Source organism: Bacillus rossius, chromosome 1, assembly GCF_032445375.1.
Source record: "Bacillus rossius redtenbacheri isolate Brsri chromosome 1, Brsri_v3, whole genome shotgun sequence".
NCBI lineage: Eukaryota > Metazoa > Arthropoda > Insecta > Phasmatodea > Bacillidae > Bacillus > Bacillus rossius.
Genome location: NC_086330.1, coordinates 71094914 through 71111374, shown reverse-complemented (window position 1 = coordinate 71111374; position 16461 = coordinate 71094914).

Sequence of the window (16461 nt, the reverse complement as noted above, 5' to 3'; positions counted from 1 at the left end):
ATATATATATATATATATAGCATAGTCTATAATGCTGCAGGGACAGCCTTGTCGACTCTAGCTACTGCCTCGTCGACTCCGGTTACTGGTTGATTAACACAGGATCCAACTGGTTCGAGAATCAAAAACAAAGGTATCTGACTGGTCATCTTCGGCATTACTCTCGGCGATGACTACCTCGGTGAGACATGATAAATGACATTTGCGACCACGGCTGCGACATGTACTGGACTCGGTGTTTGTTTTTGACAGGAACACTGTTATTCCAACGACGAGACGTATGTGTCTTCTGTCGTTCGGGTGTATTCGTAGATGCATCGCAAGTCGTAACAGGTTGTAACAAGCCTTGACCAGTTCAGTTCTGTATTTGATGTGCAGACGAAGCAACGGCTTCTTCGATACTGGCTGGAACGATCGTTTGTGGTCTCATGTGTTAGACGGCAAAGTTTCCAGGTTCACAGCAATATAGCAGCTGCTAAGTCGGTTCGTAAGACAGAAAAAATTGCGAAAACGGCCATTGTTGATTATCTCCAACGCAAGTTTTTGTATATGTGTGTGTAGATATCCGGCTACCCAATAGCTGTACTTGACACTGCTGAAGCTAGGTCTTACGCTCAAATTCATATTATCAGTATAGCGCGAAAAAAATCTTCTTGCAGGACATGGCAACTGAAGGCAGAGCCGTTGCACACCTTTTTTTATACATAGGAAACATAGATCATTATATTCGTACTCGGAGAATCATTTCTCAATTAGCTGCGAGTTGAGCCAGGCGTATGTACATTCGTGTCCAAATTTGTTGCAAACGAGAAGTTGCTGGCCATATATTTTACTGAGCTTGTGCAGGGAAGGACAACCGTAGTTGTTCTGCAGGTTGATAATTTCAGGGCTCTATCAGACAATTTGATCGACCATTTCTTCTGTTCGAGCCCGGCGACATAATTATACATTACGGATTCTGCAGTAGTAAATCTTCAAGTGTGATTTTTACTTGATGGAAAGGAATTATTTAATCGTTCCACTCAAGACCATCGTAAAATTTGCGTTTACTTTTTTAGTTCAGTATCAACAATGATGCCTAAGACACCAAATGCAGGCAAAAATAAAGGTATAAATGGGCCAATATAATGTCCTAATAGATTTTATACTTTTTCTTGATCTTTCACAAGCCTGCATCGGTGTTGCACGAGCAATAATGATCCGCAGATGCTGCGATATTTTCTCTGAGTACTGTGTCTAGATATCCGCTTATATCTACGGCTTTCTGAGCTATTATATTTCCTGCTTGGTGTCTGGATTCCAGATCCTTGTCAAAGAATAGGCGATTTCGTGCTGCTTGCAGGCTTCGTCAAGAGAATTAATGTCTAAATAATAGCGAGCTAGTAGTTTTGCTCATTTTATTCCTGGAACACATAATCTATAGTTGGTAATGTATATCTCAAACGGCAGATTGTTTATAAGCGGGTTTTCGAGATTTTGACTGATGTGTTTTGTTCATACCTCTTCGAGAAATTGTGCACAACTAAGCTTAAAGTATAAATATGTTTTTCTTTTATATATTTTGGCCAGTACGATGCAAGTTACAAGTAAAAATTTCGTTTGCTTGTAACATATTACGCAGGACTATGGAGCCCGTGTGCATGGAAAGTGACAGAGATATTTGTTGTCTTCTTTTGTAGGATGCATAATCTCAGGTCCGTCCAACTGTGGCAAAACATGCATTCTAGTGAGTTTGCTGGAAGAATTCAAATGGTATTCGGGTCGATAATTTGTTGTACCAATGTTCCAAGTCGCTACAATAGCTAAATTACAAACGCTAGGTTACAATGTTACCATAGGTGTAATTCCTCTAGTATTCTCCATTTACTGACAATGCATTTGTTGTGCCTCCTAGTAAACTAAGAACCAATTCCGTGTCTGTTTTCTACGACGTCGTGTGTAAGAAGCAAGGCCTCATTCAAGAGTACTCTATATATTGAAATACACACAAAAGTAGACTATTACTGCGAATAATTAAAAGTATATAAGGATATTATTCAACTTACTTTCAGCTAGTACAATGTCTGACTGTGTCAGGGACATTCATCGCACTACACAGTCAGTTCATGCAAAATATATACTTGCTTGAAGAGCCAGATTTCAAATTAAATGGGAAATGAGGATATATTTTAACCAATCACTAATCACCCATATTAATTTAAAAAGAAAGAATAACCACCCATCACAGTGAAGACAGAAGTAGAAAAAAAGTGAACCAGTTGAAGAAGAAGTTAACCTTAAGAGTACCGAGTTTATTCACAAGAAAATTTTTTGGAATTGTGGACACCAAGTTAATGCAGTGGTGCGGCCATACCTCAGATATTTTATTTTTCAGAATAATTACACGACCTATGAAGTGTACAGAAAACGGCGCTAAAGAAATAGAGTGTTTAGCAGAATATATAATATGTGTAGAAAAATATTAAACACGTGGGACCCCAGGTCAGTACGAATTATCGTTTTGCAAGAAAATTAAAGGTATTCCCATGGGATTTGCAAGAGTACAAAAAACTGCTAGATCTAGTTTATGCAAATTTCCACAATAAGTATATATAAATGGCACATTTAAACATAAATATCATAAAAAATAATATTCTCGCTCATTTCTTCACTAAACTTGGATAAAATCGTTCACTATTTTAAAAACGTAATATCTAAAAAATCTGCGGTTTTTTAGTTATAACTGTTTTCAGAATGCCATAAAAAAATAGTATATGCCTCCAAGATCTTCATAAATTTAATTCAACATTCAGCTGCTAGAGACCAGAAGTAGTATGTAAATGGGGCTCCGGAAACAGGCCTCAGGCGGTGGATTGAAGATTGTCGGCGTCCGCCATCTTGGATTCTGACGTCACGGCGACCATCTTGGATTGTGACGTCACGGCGGCCATCTTGGATAAGCGTAACGGGACATAACGTAACGGGACATAACGTAACGGGGCAAGTATATCACGACGGCCATTTTGGATCCGCCATCTTGGATCCGCCATTTTGGATGACGTCATTGTGTTCTAGAAAATTCCGGTGATGTGTTTTCCGCCATTTTTAATTATGACGTCACCGTTGCAATTTCCGTTACGGCCGCCATCTTTAACTTTTTTATTTATTATCCGATTTTAACGAAATTTTTTAAAAATTTATAAAAAAATTAAATAATAAAATTTTAATAAATTATTAATAAAAAATTACTTTTACGACACGGAGCTCGGAGTCCTCGGTTCGAACCCGATCAGAGCAAAAAAATTAAAAAATGACGACTGATCCTTCCCCCGCGGTGGACGCAGGCAGAATGACCCCCACCACTTTTACCAACGCATATACGAACTTAAACCCCCCCCCCCTTTTTTTATTTATTATTTTTCATCATAATAACCTCCCCCCACCACTACTCTTGTATTTTTCCACTCCCACCCCTACCCTCCTCCTCACCCCTATTCTACCTTTTAGAGTATAAATACCGGCCGCACTACCCGGGAAGCCTTCAGTTTTTGCCGTAGCTCCCAGCCTGAAGGAAAGACGATGTTTGCTTGTTGTGGGAGTGGAGCAAAGATCTTGACGGCCATCTTAGCATATGGTAAAGTGCGAACGCTTGCGGCACTGGATAAGGAGACGGAGTTACCTTATCTACCAAAGGAGTTTCTCCTGGTCTACGCCCCTCAACAGATAAGATACGTCTACAAGTTCCTGCCGGTGTACCTGCAGCTAGACCCAAACATCCAAGACTGTCTACCATGCACCGAGTGCGACAAGGATATGTCGTCCGTGCCCGACACGCCGCACATGAAATCGCGGTGCAAGAAGCGACGAGATGCGTGGCAGCGGCAGCAGCAGCCTAGCTCCTGAGTGCCAGGGGTCACAGCTGCGAGCATCCAGACGTCCCGGTCTCCGTCAAGGCCAGCCTCACAGCCTTGTAGTGTCAGCTCTCCGGCCTCGCAGCGCCATCCTCGCAGAGCCAGCATCATAGTTACGTCACTCCAGCCTCGCCGTATGCGTAAATGTGAGTAATGACAATATGACACTCTTTCTTGTCAACGTCCAGTGCCTTACGTCCCAAAAGGGACCTGTAGTGAAGCAACTGTCCGTAACGTCCGTCATTGGTGGTGACGAAGTCAAGACTAGCGAATACATCTTTAAACCGCCGTGTGACTGGACTAAGCTAGACAGATTCTCTCAACGCGAGAACCGTCGTCTAACCTATGAAGTGAACGGACTCTCGTGGAATGAAGGTGATGTGGACTATGAACAACTTACATCTGTGCTACGTGATCTCGTCGAGCCGGAAGACGACGTAGTCTACGTCCGTGGTAATGAACAGAAACGTATTGTGAGTGATTTATGTAGTGCCAATGTAATTGACCTACGTAAACAAGGCAACTTTCCTGGCTTCAAAACACTGTTAAAGATGTACGGAAACCAAATTGAAAAGTGTGATAAATTTTATAATGGTTTCCACTGTGCACATTGTAATAGTCAGTTACTGAAGCTGTGGCTCTATGAGCATCCTTATTACTACAGTGATGTTTAATTTTTCTATTCCTTATTGCAATTGTAAATAATGTTTCCAATGTCATCGACTGATGTGAGGGGTGATGGAATTATGTAAATAAAATATATATAAACCAATGTATTTGTCTGTTTTCTTTGCACCTTAATTTCATTGTATTTTTTTGTACAGTCTATTACTTATTCTCTTTCGGAAAAAATTAAAATATAATAATCACTATTACTGTTTCCAACAATTTTCATTCCAAACATACATTATAAAAAAAATTTCTCAAGAAAAAATAAATCAGCAAATAAAAAAACAAGGGTATTAGTATTATAGAAATAAAACTCAAAAAATTTTTTTACATATATATTTTCGTTAACATATACAATTAATTATATCCATATTTTATTTGACATGTATGCATGTGTGTAGATTCGCAGGTCTCTTCCTCTCTCTCCCAGCAGCAGCCCACACTCGTCCCGCCGTCTCTCTCCATCTCACCAGCTCCCCGCCCCACACCGAATCTCTCTCCATCTCAGCAACTGCTCACCTGCTAAAAACTTAAACAGAATATTAGTCATTTAAACAAAAAGCTTGCATCGCAGCTCTCTGTGTTCGGAACGGGCTGGAGACCGACACCGCTAAACAGGCTGGTCGCGCACAAGCCCCTTGCCTCCATATGCAATATACGTCACATATGTAGTCAAGTACTTATGAACAACGTCTCTATTTAGCCGTGGCCCATTACAACGATGCAAGCCTACCAGAAAGAACTACCACATGATACAATGACACAAAGCACGTGCTTAAACTAGCATATGAACACATAGCAACGCTGAAATTGCCCAGTAACAACGATGTATCAACGCCGAAATCTTGCATGTCATCGACTGCGGAACCCAGCGGCGTAACAGTCCAACGTTGACACACAACGCCGAAATCTTGCATGTCATCGACTGTGGAACCCAGCGGCGTAACAGTCCAGCGTTGACACACAACGCCGAAATCTTGCATGCCAACGACTGTGGAACCCAGCGACGTAACAGTCCAGCGTTGACACACAACGCCGAAATCTTGCATGTCATCGACTGCGGAACCCAGCGGCGTAACAGTCCAGCGATGACACCATCGACATGACACCACCGATGTAAGGAGCCCAACGTCATGACCCCATCGATGATAGGAGCCCATCGTAGTGACCCCATCAACATGACACCATCGATGTTAGGAGCCCATCGGCTTGACACCAACGGCGTAAGGAGCCCATCGATGCATAAAAAAAACGCATTGGTGTAAAAAAAAGCATTGGTGTAAAAAAACGCATCAGTGTAAAACGCATGAGTGTAAAACGCATCGGTGTAAAGCGCATCAGTGTAAAACGCATCAGTGTAAAGCGCCTCAGTGTAAAACACATCAGTGTAAAACGCATGAGTGTAAAAAAACGTATCGGTGTAAAAAAACGCATCAGTGTAAAAAAAATTCTTGCATCACAAACCAACGTAGGTGCATAAAACCACCACTTCCATCCCAACCAACCAACCAACCAAGAAAATGCAGCACCACAAATTAACATAGGTGCATAAACCACCACTTCCATCCCAACCAACCAACCAATAGAGCGCAGCACCACAAACAACGAGGATGCAAAACACCACCACTGCCATCCCAACCAACCAACCAAGAAAATGCAGCATCGCAAACAACGAGGATGCTTAAAACCAACCAACCACCATCCCAACCAACCAACCAAAAGACATAGCATCGCAAACAACGAGGATGCATAAAACCACCACGGCCAACCCAACCAACCAACCAAAAAACGCAGCACCACAAAACAACGTAGGTACATAAAACCACCACTGTCATCCCAACCAACCAACCAAGAGGGCGCAGCACCACAAATTAACGTAGGTGCATAAAACCACCACTTCCATCCCAACCAACCAAGAAAATGCAGCACCACAAAAACATCATAGGTGCATAAAACCACCACTTCCATCCCAACCAACCAACCAAGAGAACACAGCACCACAAATCAACATAGGTGCATAAAACCACCACTTCCATCCCAACCAACCAACCAAGAAAATGCAGCACCACAAAACAACGAGGATGCAAAACACCACCACTGCCATCCCAACCAACCAACCAAGAGGGCGCAGCACCACAAATTAACGTAGGTGCATAAAACCACCACTTCCCTCCCAACCAACCAACCAAGAAAATGTAGCACCTCAAAAACATCGTAGGTGCATAAAACCACCACTTCCATCCCAACCAACCAACCAAGAAAATGCAGCACCACAAAAACATCGTAGGTGCATAAAACCACCACTTCCAACCCAACCAACCAACCAAGAGAGCGCAGCACCACAAAAACATCGTAGGTGCAAAACACCACCACTTCCAACCCAACCAACCAATCAAAAAACGCAGCACCACAAAACATCGTAGGTGCATAAAACCACCACTTCCAACCCAACCAACCAAACAAAAAACGGAGCATCGCAAACAACGAGGATGCAAAACACCACCACTTCCATCCCAACCAACCAACCAAAAAACGTAGCACCACAAACAACGAGGATGCTTAAAACCAACCAACCAACCAAAAAACGTAGCACCACAAATTAACGTAGGTGCATAAAACCACCACTTCCATCCCAACCAACCAACCAAATAAGCACCATGAAACAGTGTGTAGGTGCATGAACAAAACGAATCGCACCACGAAACAGTGTGGAGTGCAAGAAATCAAGGAAAAATAGCACCAGAAGACCAAAAATCTAGGTGTAAAAAAACAAACAAAAAAAGAACCACGAAAGAGTGTGGGTGCTACGTTTTTTGGTTGGTTGGTTGGTTTTAAGCATCCTCGTTGTTTGTGGTGCTACGTTTTTTGGTTGGTTGGTTGGGATGGAAGTGGTGGTGTTTTGCATCCTCGTTGTTTGCGATGCTCCGTTTTTTGGTTGGTTGGTTGGGTTGGAAGTGGTGGTTTTATGCACCTACGATGTTTTGTGGTGCTGCGTTTTTTGGTTGGTTGGTTGGGTTGGAAGTGGTGGTGTATTGCACCTACGATGTTTTTGTGGTGCTGCGCTCTCTTGGTTGGTTGGTTGGGTTGGAAGTGGTGGTTTTATGCACCTACGATGTTTTTGTGGTGCTGCATTTTCTTGGTTGGTTGGTTGGGATGGAAGTGGTGGTTTTATGCACCTACGATGTTTTTGTGGTGCTACATTTTCTTGGTTGGTTGGTTGGGATGGAAGTGGTGGTTTTATGCACCTACGTTAATTTGTGGTGCTGCGCCCTCTTGGTTGGTTGGTTGGGATGGCAGTGGTGGTGTTTTGCATCCTCGTTGTTTTGTGGTGCTGCATTTTCTTGGTTGGTTGGTTGGGATGGAAGTGGTGGTTTTATGCACCTATGTTGATTTGTGGTGCTGTGTTCTCTTGGTTGGTTGGTTGGGATGGAAGTGGTGGTTTTATGCACCTACGATGTTTTTGTGGTGCTGCATTTTCTTGGTTGGTTGGTTGGGATGGAAGTGGTGGTTTTATGCACCTACGTTAATTTGTGGTGCTGCGCCCTCTTGGTTGGTTGGTTGGTTGGGATGGCAGTGGTGGTTTTATGCACCTACGTTGTTTTGTGGTGCTGCGTTTTTTGGTTGGTTGGTTGGGTTGGCCGTGGTGGTTTTATGCATCCTCGTTGTTTGCGATGCTATGTCTTTTGGTTGGTTGGTTGAGATGGTGGTTGGTTGGTTTTAAGCATCCTCGTTGTTTGCGATGCTGCATTTTCTTGGTTGGTTGGTTGGGATGGCAGTGGTGGTGTTTTGCATCCACGTTGTTTGTGGTGCTGCGCTCTATTGGTTGGTTGGTTGGGATGGAAGTGGTGGTTTATGCACCTACGTTAATTTGTGGTGCTGCATTTTCTTGGTTGGTTGGTTGGTTGGGATGGAAGTGGTGGTTTTATGCACCTACGTTGGTTTGTGATGCAAGAATATTTTTTTACACTGATGCGTTTTTTTACACCGATACGTTTTTTTACACTCATGCGTTTTACACTGATGTGTTTTACACTGAGGCGCTTTACACTGATGCGTTTTACACTGATGCGCTTTACACCGATGCGTTTTACACTCATGCGTTTTACACTGATGCGTTTTTTTACACCAATGCTTTTTTTTACACCAATGCGTTTTTTTTATGCATCGATGGGCTCCTTACGCCGTTGGTGTCAAGCCGATGGGCTCCTAACATCGATGGTGTCATGTTGATGGGGTCACTACGATGGGCTCCTATCATCGATGGGGTCATGACGTTGGGCTCCTTACATCGGTGGTGTCATGTCGATGGTGTCATCGCTGGACTGTTACGCCGCTGGGTTCCGCAGTCGATGACATGCAAGATTTCGGCGTTGTGTGTCAACGCTGGACTGTTACGTCGCTGGGTTCCACAGTCGTTGGCATGCAAGATTTCGGCGTTGTGTGTCAACGCTGGACTGTTACGCCGCTGGGTTCCACAGTCGATGACATGCAAGATTTCGGCGTTGTGTGTCAACGTTGGACTGTTACGCCGCTGGGTTCCGCAGTCGATGACATGCAAGATTTCGGCGTTGATACATCGTTGTTACTGGGCAATTTCAGCGTTGCTATGTGTTCATATGCTAGTTTAAGCACGTGCTTTGTGTCATTGTATCATGTGGTAGTTCTTTCTGGTAGGCTTGCATCGTTGTAATGGGCCACGGCTAAATAGAGACGTTGTTCATAAGTAATTGACTACATATGTGACGTATATTGCATATGGAGGCAAGGGGCTTGTGCGCGACCAGCCTGTTTAGCGGTGTCGGTCTCCAGCCCGTTCCGAACACAGAGAGCTGCGATGCAAGCTTTTTGTTTAAATGACTAATATTCTGTTTAAGTTTTTAGCAGGTGAGCAGTTGCTGAGATGGAGAGAGATTCGGTGTGGGGCGGGGAGCTGGTGAGATGGAGAGAGACGGCGGGACGAGTGTGGGCTGCTGCTGGGAGAGAGAGGAAGAGACCTGCGAATCTACACACATGCATACATGTCAAATAAAATATGGATATAATTAATTGTATATGTTAACGAAAATATATATGTAAAAAAAATTTTTGAGTTTTATTTCTATAATACTAATACCCTTGTTTTTTTATTTGCTGATTTATTTTTTCTTGAGAAATTTTTTTTATAATGTATGTTTGGAATGAAAATTGTTGGAAACAGTAATAGTGATTATTATATTTTAATTTTTTCCGAAAGAGAATAAGTAATAGACTGTACAAAAAAATACAATGAAATTAAGGTGCAAAGAAAACAGACAAATACATTGGTTTATATATATTTTATTTACATAATTCCATCACCCCTCACATCAGTCGATGACATTGGAAACATTATTTACAATTGCAATAAGGAATAGAAAAATTAAACATCACTGTAGTAATAAGGATGCTCATAGAGCCACAGCTTCAGTAACTGACTATTACAATGTGCACAGTGGAAACGATTATAAAATTTATCACACTTTTCAATTTGGTTTCCGTACATCTTTAACAGTGTTTTGAAGCCAGGAAAGTTGCCTTGTTTACGTAGGTCAATTACATTGGCACTACATAAATCACTCACAATACGTTTCTGTTCATTACCACGGACGTAGACTACGTCGTCTTCCGGCTCGACGAGATCACGTAGCACAGATGTAAGTTGTTCATAGTCCACATCACCTTCATTCCACGAGAGTCCGTTCACTTCATAGGTTAGACGACGGTTCTCGCGTTGAGAGAATCTGTCTAGCTTAGTCCAGTCACACGGCGGTTTAAAGATGTATTCGCTAGTCTTGACTTCGTCACCACCAATGACGGACGTTACGGACAGTTGCTTCACTACAGGTCCCTTTTGGGACGTAAGGCACTGGACGTTGACAAGAAAGAGTGTCATATTGTCATTACTCACATTTACGCATACGGCGAGGCTGGAGTGACGTAACTATGATGCTGGCTCTGCGAGGATGGCGCTGCGAGGCCGGAGAGCTGACACTACAAGGCTGTGAGGCTGGCCTTGACGGAGACCGGGACGTCTGGATGCTCGCAGCTGTGACCCCTGGCACTCAGGAGCTAGGCTGCTGCTGCCGCTGCCACGCATCTCGTCGCTTCTTGCACCGCGATTTCATGTGCGGCGTGTCGGGCACGGACGACATATCCTTGTCGCACTCGGTGCATGGTAGACAGTCTTGGATGTTTGGGTCTAGCTGCAGGTACACCGGCAGGAACTTGTAGACGTATCTTATCTCTTGAGGGGCGTAGACCAGGAGAAACTCCTTTGGTAGATAAGGTAACTCCGTCTCCTTATCCAGTGCCGCAAGCGTTCGCACTTTACCATATGCTAAGATGGCCGTCAAGATCTTTGCTCCACTCCCACAACAAGCAAACATCGTCTTTCCTTCAGGCTGGGAGCTACGGCAAAAACTGAAGGCTTCCCGGGTAGTGCGGCCGGTATTTATACTCTAAAAGGTAGAATAGGGGTGAGGAGGAGGGTAGGGGTGGGAGTGGAAAAATACAAGAGTAGTGGTGGGGGGAGGTTATTATGATGAAAAATAATAAATTAAAAAAAGGGGGGGGGGTTTAAGTTCGTATATGCGTTGGTAAAAGTGGTGGGGGTCATTCTGCCTGCGTCCACCGCGGGGGAAGGATCGGTCGTCATTTTTTAATTTTTTTGCTCTGATCGGGTTCGAACTGAGGACTCCGAGCTCCGTGTCGTAAAAGTAATTTTTTATTAATAATTTATTAAAATTTTATTATTTAATTTTTTTATAAATTTTTAAAAAATTTCGTTAAAATCGGATAATAAATAAAAAAATTAAAGATGGCGGCCGTAACGGAAATTGCAACGGTGACGTCATAATTAAAAATGGCGGAAAACACATCACCGGAATTTTCTAGAACACAATGACGTCATCCAAAATGGCGGATCCAAGATGGCGGATCCAAAATGGCCGTCGTGATATACTTGCCCCGTTACGTTATGTCCCGTTACGCTTATCCAAGATGGCCGCCGTGACGTCACAATCCAAGATGGTCGCCGTGACGTCAGAATCCAAGATGGCGGACGCCGACAATCTTCAATCCACCGCCTGAGGCCTGTTTCCGGAGCCCCATTTACATACTACTACTACCAGATGTAACGTTTTTGCATTATAAAATAATATGGAATTGTTTTTTTCTCTAGTGTCTCAAAATTAGTTTTCCTTGAGATACTGAGCAGGAAAATCCTGTGTCTTTTAGTGCAAGAGTGTCTTATTTATTCAGAAAACAACATCATGGGTAAGATTTGTATCAAGAATTAACTACTTGGTTTTATTATAGTACTGTAAGGGAAACGAAAGGTGTCCTGTTATGGTTAATTGTTCTTCCACAGTAAGTGAGATACATCGATTTTATTTTTTTATCTTAAGATATTAGTGTTAACAGAAATATTTATTTTTCAGACAAAATGGCTTTGGATCAATTTGTTTTATGATACTCTTTCAAATACAAGTGGGCCTCTTATTAGGAAAATGTGCAGTTGAATTTTGGAATGTTTCATTAGTGTCATTAACACGATATACTGTTTGCAAGTCGTCACAGGTTGGGCATGCTTTTTCCTGTCACTTTTTCAATTGGTAATTATCTTTTCTCTTTCCAGAGTGATCATAATGACTTCTTGGGGGATAATGTAGATAAAGTTAGCAATAAATATTTTAAAAAAGATTCCCAAAATTGTGCTTTATATGAAAATTCATCTGACAGTGAAGTTAAGAAAATTTTACTGTATATAACACTAAATATAGTAAATGGTATTCAACTGTTTTGATAACTGTTTCTTAGACGCTTTTGTTTCGTTGATTTCGTAAATTGTTTTTTTTTATTTGTTTAAGAAAATTTGGTTACGGAGTTTTAAGAAACTCACTTCGAGTCAAATTATGATATTCTTCAGCTAGCAGCAACCAAGCAGAAAACCGATATGAGTAAAACATATTTAGTGGCAAAGAAAGACTTAACTTATGTTGCTGTACCTTCAAAATTTGGTACGTTCGTTAGAAAAAAATTTTAATGAGCTTATCAAAATGTAAATGAACCAGAAAAAGAGCAACATGAATAGATTTTGAAGGCAAATCAAAAAAGTGTTGTGATTCTAATTGTTTGATAAGTTCCTGACTTGCCAAATTACATTATTTTGTTTTCCTTGATTGCAGATTCATCTGAAGAATGAATAAAGCGAGCAAGAACATTGATGTAAGTAGAACTATTAAGGAAAAATCCATCAATTGGATGTATGGGCTATGGATAAAACTGATACGAAAAACCAAGCCACTGTTGGAAAAACTCTTTAATTTACAGGTGAGAAATAATAACATTTGTTTGAAAACATATTAAAATAAATAATCTAAAAAATCATAATAGCGAAAAAATCAACAAAGTAACTTACAAAGAAAAAATTAAAAAATTACATTTTAATTACAATTTTAAATTAAGGGAAATAAAGTAAAAATAAATAAACTTGAATTTTATTTGTTTTCTGTCAGCTACAGGAAATCCATCGTTCTGGATCCAGGACTGACGAGTCAAACTCTTCCTCTTCTTCATCAGAATCAAGCAGTTCAGTGATTCAAGTAATGACAGCGACTCAAAAGTTTCCGATGATACTGGTGCAGTCAAAGACTGGAACTCTTCACCTGATTAAGAAAGCAGTGAAGATGAATGGCGTACGTTATTGTCTTCTCATGGTTTGAATCACCATGTTTCCAATGTATTTTGTATAAAAAATAAAAATATTGTATGCCTATAAGTGTGATAACAACACTGGTAGGCAATGGAACATCGAACTTACGTGCATGAGAAACAGAAACCCAGATGCGAACATTATGTCATTCAAGATGTTGACCTCAATCAGACGAAAACAATATTGCGGATATTTCGTCATCTAATATGGCGACCTCCAAAAGAAAAAAATCAAAATAGCTGCCTCCAGCAGACGAATTTAAGATGGTAAATTACAAGATGGCGCAATCCAATATGGCAGCATCCAAGATGGCGGACAGTTCTTGGAAACAAAAAAGATGTTGTGAAATCATTTTCCAAAATGGTAGAATCCAAGATGGTGACCGGGTTCAAGGTCATTCAAGATTGCAGTTGGTTAAAGGTCAAAGGTTAAGGTTACCTAAGTTCATTCAAGATTAAGGCCATGATGTTACAAATCAAAATGGCGGACGATACACCCGACACCTTTAACTAATACCTTCATACGTTACGTACTAGTAGTTTAAATAGATGGCTTTTAATACGAAACGAGGCTATTAACCAGTTTATTAAGTTGTTTTTAAATTTTATTGCCAAAAAAATAAAAGCAATGTTACGGCGCTTTAATGAACTTCGAATTCCATTTGAAGTGTAAACTTCTGAGCGAATCTTTGACTGGAGTGAACTACAGCAGTAGAAGGATGTAGTCAAGTAAAGTAAAAAATTGTACTGGAATATAGAATTAAGATTGAATAATAGACACAAATTTACTAAAGTATTTACCAAGGATTGAATAAAGATCAAACAAAAAATCAAGTCGCAATTTTTAAAGCGTAATTGTTCAGTGATTTTTTTTTTAAAGTAAAAGGTGACAGAGGTTAAATTGAAAAAAAAAAAATCCCAGAAGATATAAAAATTATTGCTTGTTAATAATCAACAATATACATTAGTAGATTGATTGAAAATTAACACATGCCAAAATTTCTGCAAGCTGTCTTAAAACTTAATTTCCTCTTGCTTGTACTCGATTCTGACTTTAATTATTTACGTTCTACTTTCTAAAAAGTTAGACCAAACTTTTACTTTTAACGGAGTGCAGGGACGATGGCTTGAATCAATCCCGAGTACCCCAGGATACGCTTCTGCACTGTAAAGTAAATTTGTATAATTGTACACGACTGTTGGTGGCACCACGTATTTCTGAAAGTGTTGGCGTTTATATACACTAACATGTGCATGTGTATTTTACCTCAATAATTAAAGTAAAAATATACTGACGTAGTGTAAATGCACACCAAACATGTTGCTGTAAATTAACCTTCATAACGTGTATTTTTCAACTTACTTATGTAAAACTGCACATACATTGCCTCCGTATGTTGACACACAGACCAGTAATTTTACCCTGACGTAGTGTGAATTTACATCAACCCCTTGTTTTAAATTTAACTCTGTCGTGGATTTACAACTTATTTATGTAAACTTTACATACATTGCGTGCGTGTTTCAACACACAGTCTGTGTGATATTACACTGACGTAGTGTAATTTTACACCAACCTTGTTGTAAATTTAGCTTTATATCGTTGATTTTTCAGCTTTGTAATGTTAAAGTACACATACGTTGCCAATATGATTTCATATACTTTCTGAATAAGGTTATCTTCCGTTTATGTGTTTAGACATATTTGTGTGTAAAATTACACCAACACTGTCAATGTTCCAATTTTTGTGTTTCAACACACATTGAGTGTAAAATAAGCTCCCATGGCAGAGTAGGTCTGGAATTTGCTCATAGAATCAATAGCCTTTGAAATTCAGCATATGAGGTATTCTTACCATAGGTGGCACTTGCTATAACTGTGTTTTACGTGTACTTAATTATGCATATATGTAAATGACCCTTAAATCGACTTATTTAAATGACCAAACAGGCTGCAAGATTAAAAACCCTCACTATTGTTTATTGAATGTTACTCCTAATCTCAATATAATAAATGTATATTTGGAAGGGTTTTAACTATGACTGCCATATATTGGCACCATCCTGCGGTAAACCAATAATTGCAGAACTTTTGTATTAAACTTTTTTTAACTATTGTTACTTTTCTAGTAAAAGAACAGATGACACCGGTTTACAAAAAAAAATTTTGTTTTAGCTTTAAAACATTTAAAATTTAGAAAAATAATTTAGCTCCAATCACTTTTTTTTCCAGTGTGTGGAGGGAAGACTGCGCGCAAACCAGTGTCTTGCGTTTAAAGGCGATACAGTCCAATGTCTAATTATTATCATATCCACATGCATTTTGTGCCAAATCACACGAAGTAGTGGTAATTTTACAATAGAATGTTCCCTAATATGCATACATAGGTACGAGTACATTTACATTATAATTTTTTTTTAATTGTGTTTTAAAATTCATACTGGTTATGTAAAATTTCACTCTCCACGTTGGCGTTGTATTATACACAACATAAAATGTTATTCGACTTCATATTAGTGTACTTTTATGTTGTAGAAAACCATTTGAATGATATTGATTTATACGAAAATTGTATATTTTTACGCCAATGTTGTATTTTAAGATAACTAACTTACATTTGGTGTAAAATTTCATAATGTAGTAATAATTTTACACAAGGTAAGAGAAAAAATACGCAAACTCTATGTAGTTTATTAATTCCACGAAAAAAATGTAAAAATACAATTTCACTGAAAGTGTCAATTTACACAGTTTTTTACAGTGTAATGTTGACCACTGCTACAACTCACTCTACTTAGGCTGGCTTGCACAGGTGTGACTGTAGGGAAAGTAAGTTATTTTTATAGTTGATTAACCTGCAAAGTTTTTGCTTAGATTTTACTTACATGACACTGCAAGCAGCCATTAGTTTTCAGTTTGCTTTATCTGATGCAATGAATGCAATATTCTCTCTGCTGGATTATTGATATTTTTATTTCCATGTATCTTTCTTGCCCTATAAAAAAATTGGTTCTCACCTTTGTGTAATTAGACTAGTTGATTGTAAGATACATATCAGAGTGCAGAATTACTTACCGAAAATATTTTGTGGTCAATATAGTACAAAAAAGTACATTTTGGAACTTTTTTGTTGAAAGGCACACTTTTTTTGCAGTCGTCATCTTTAGGGTA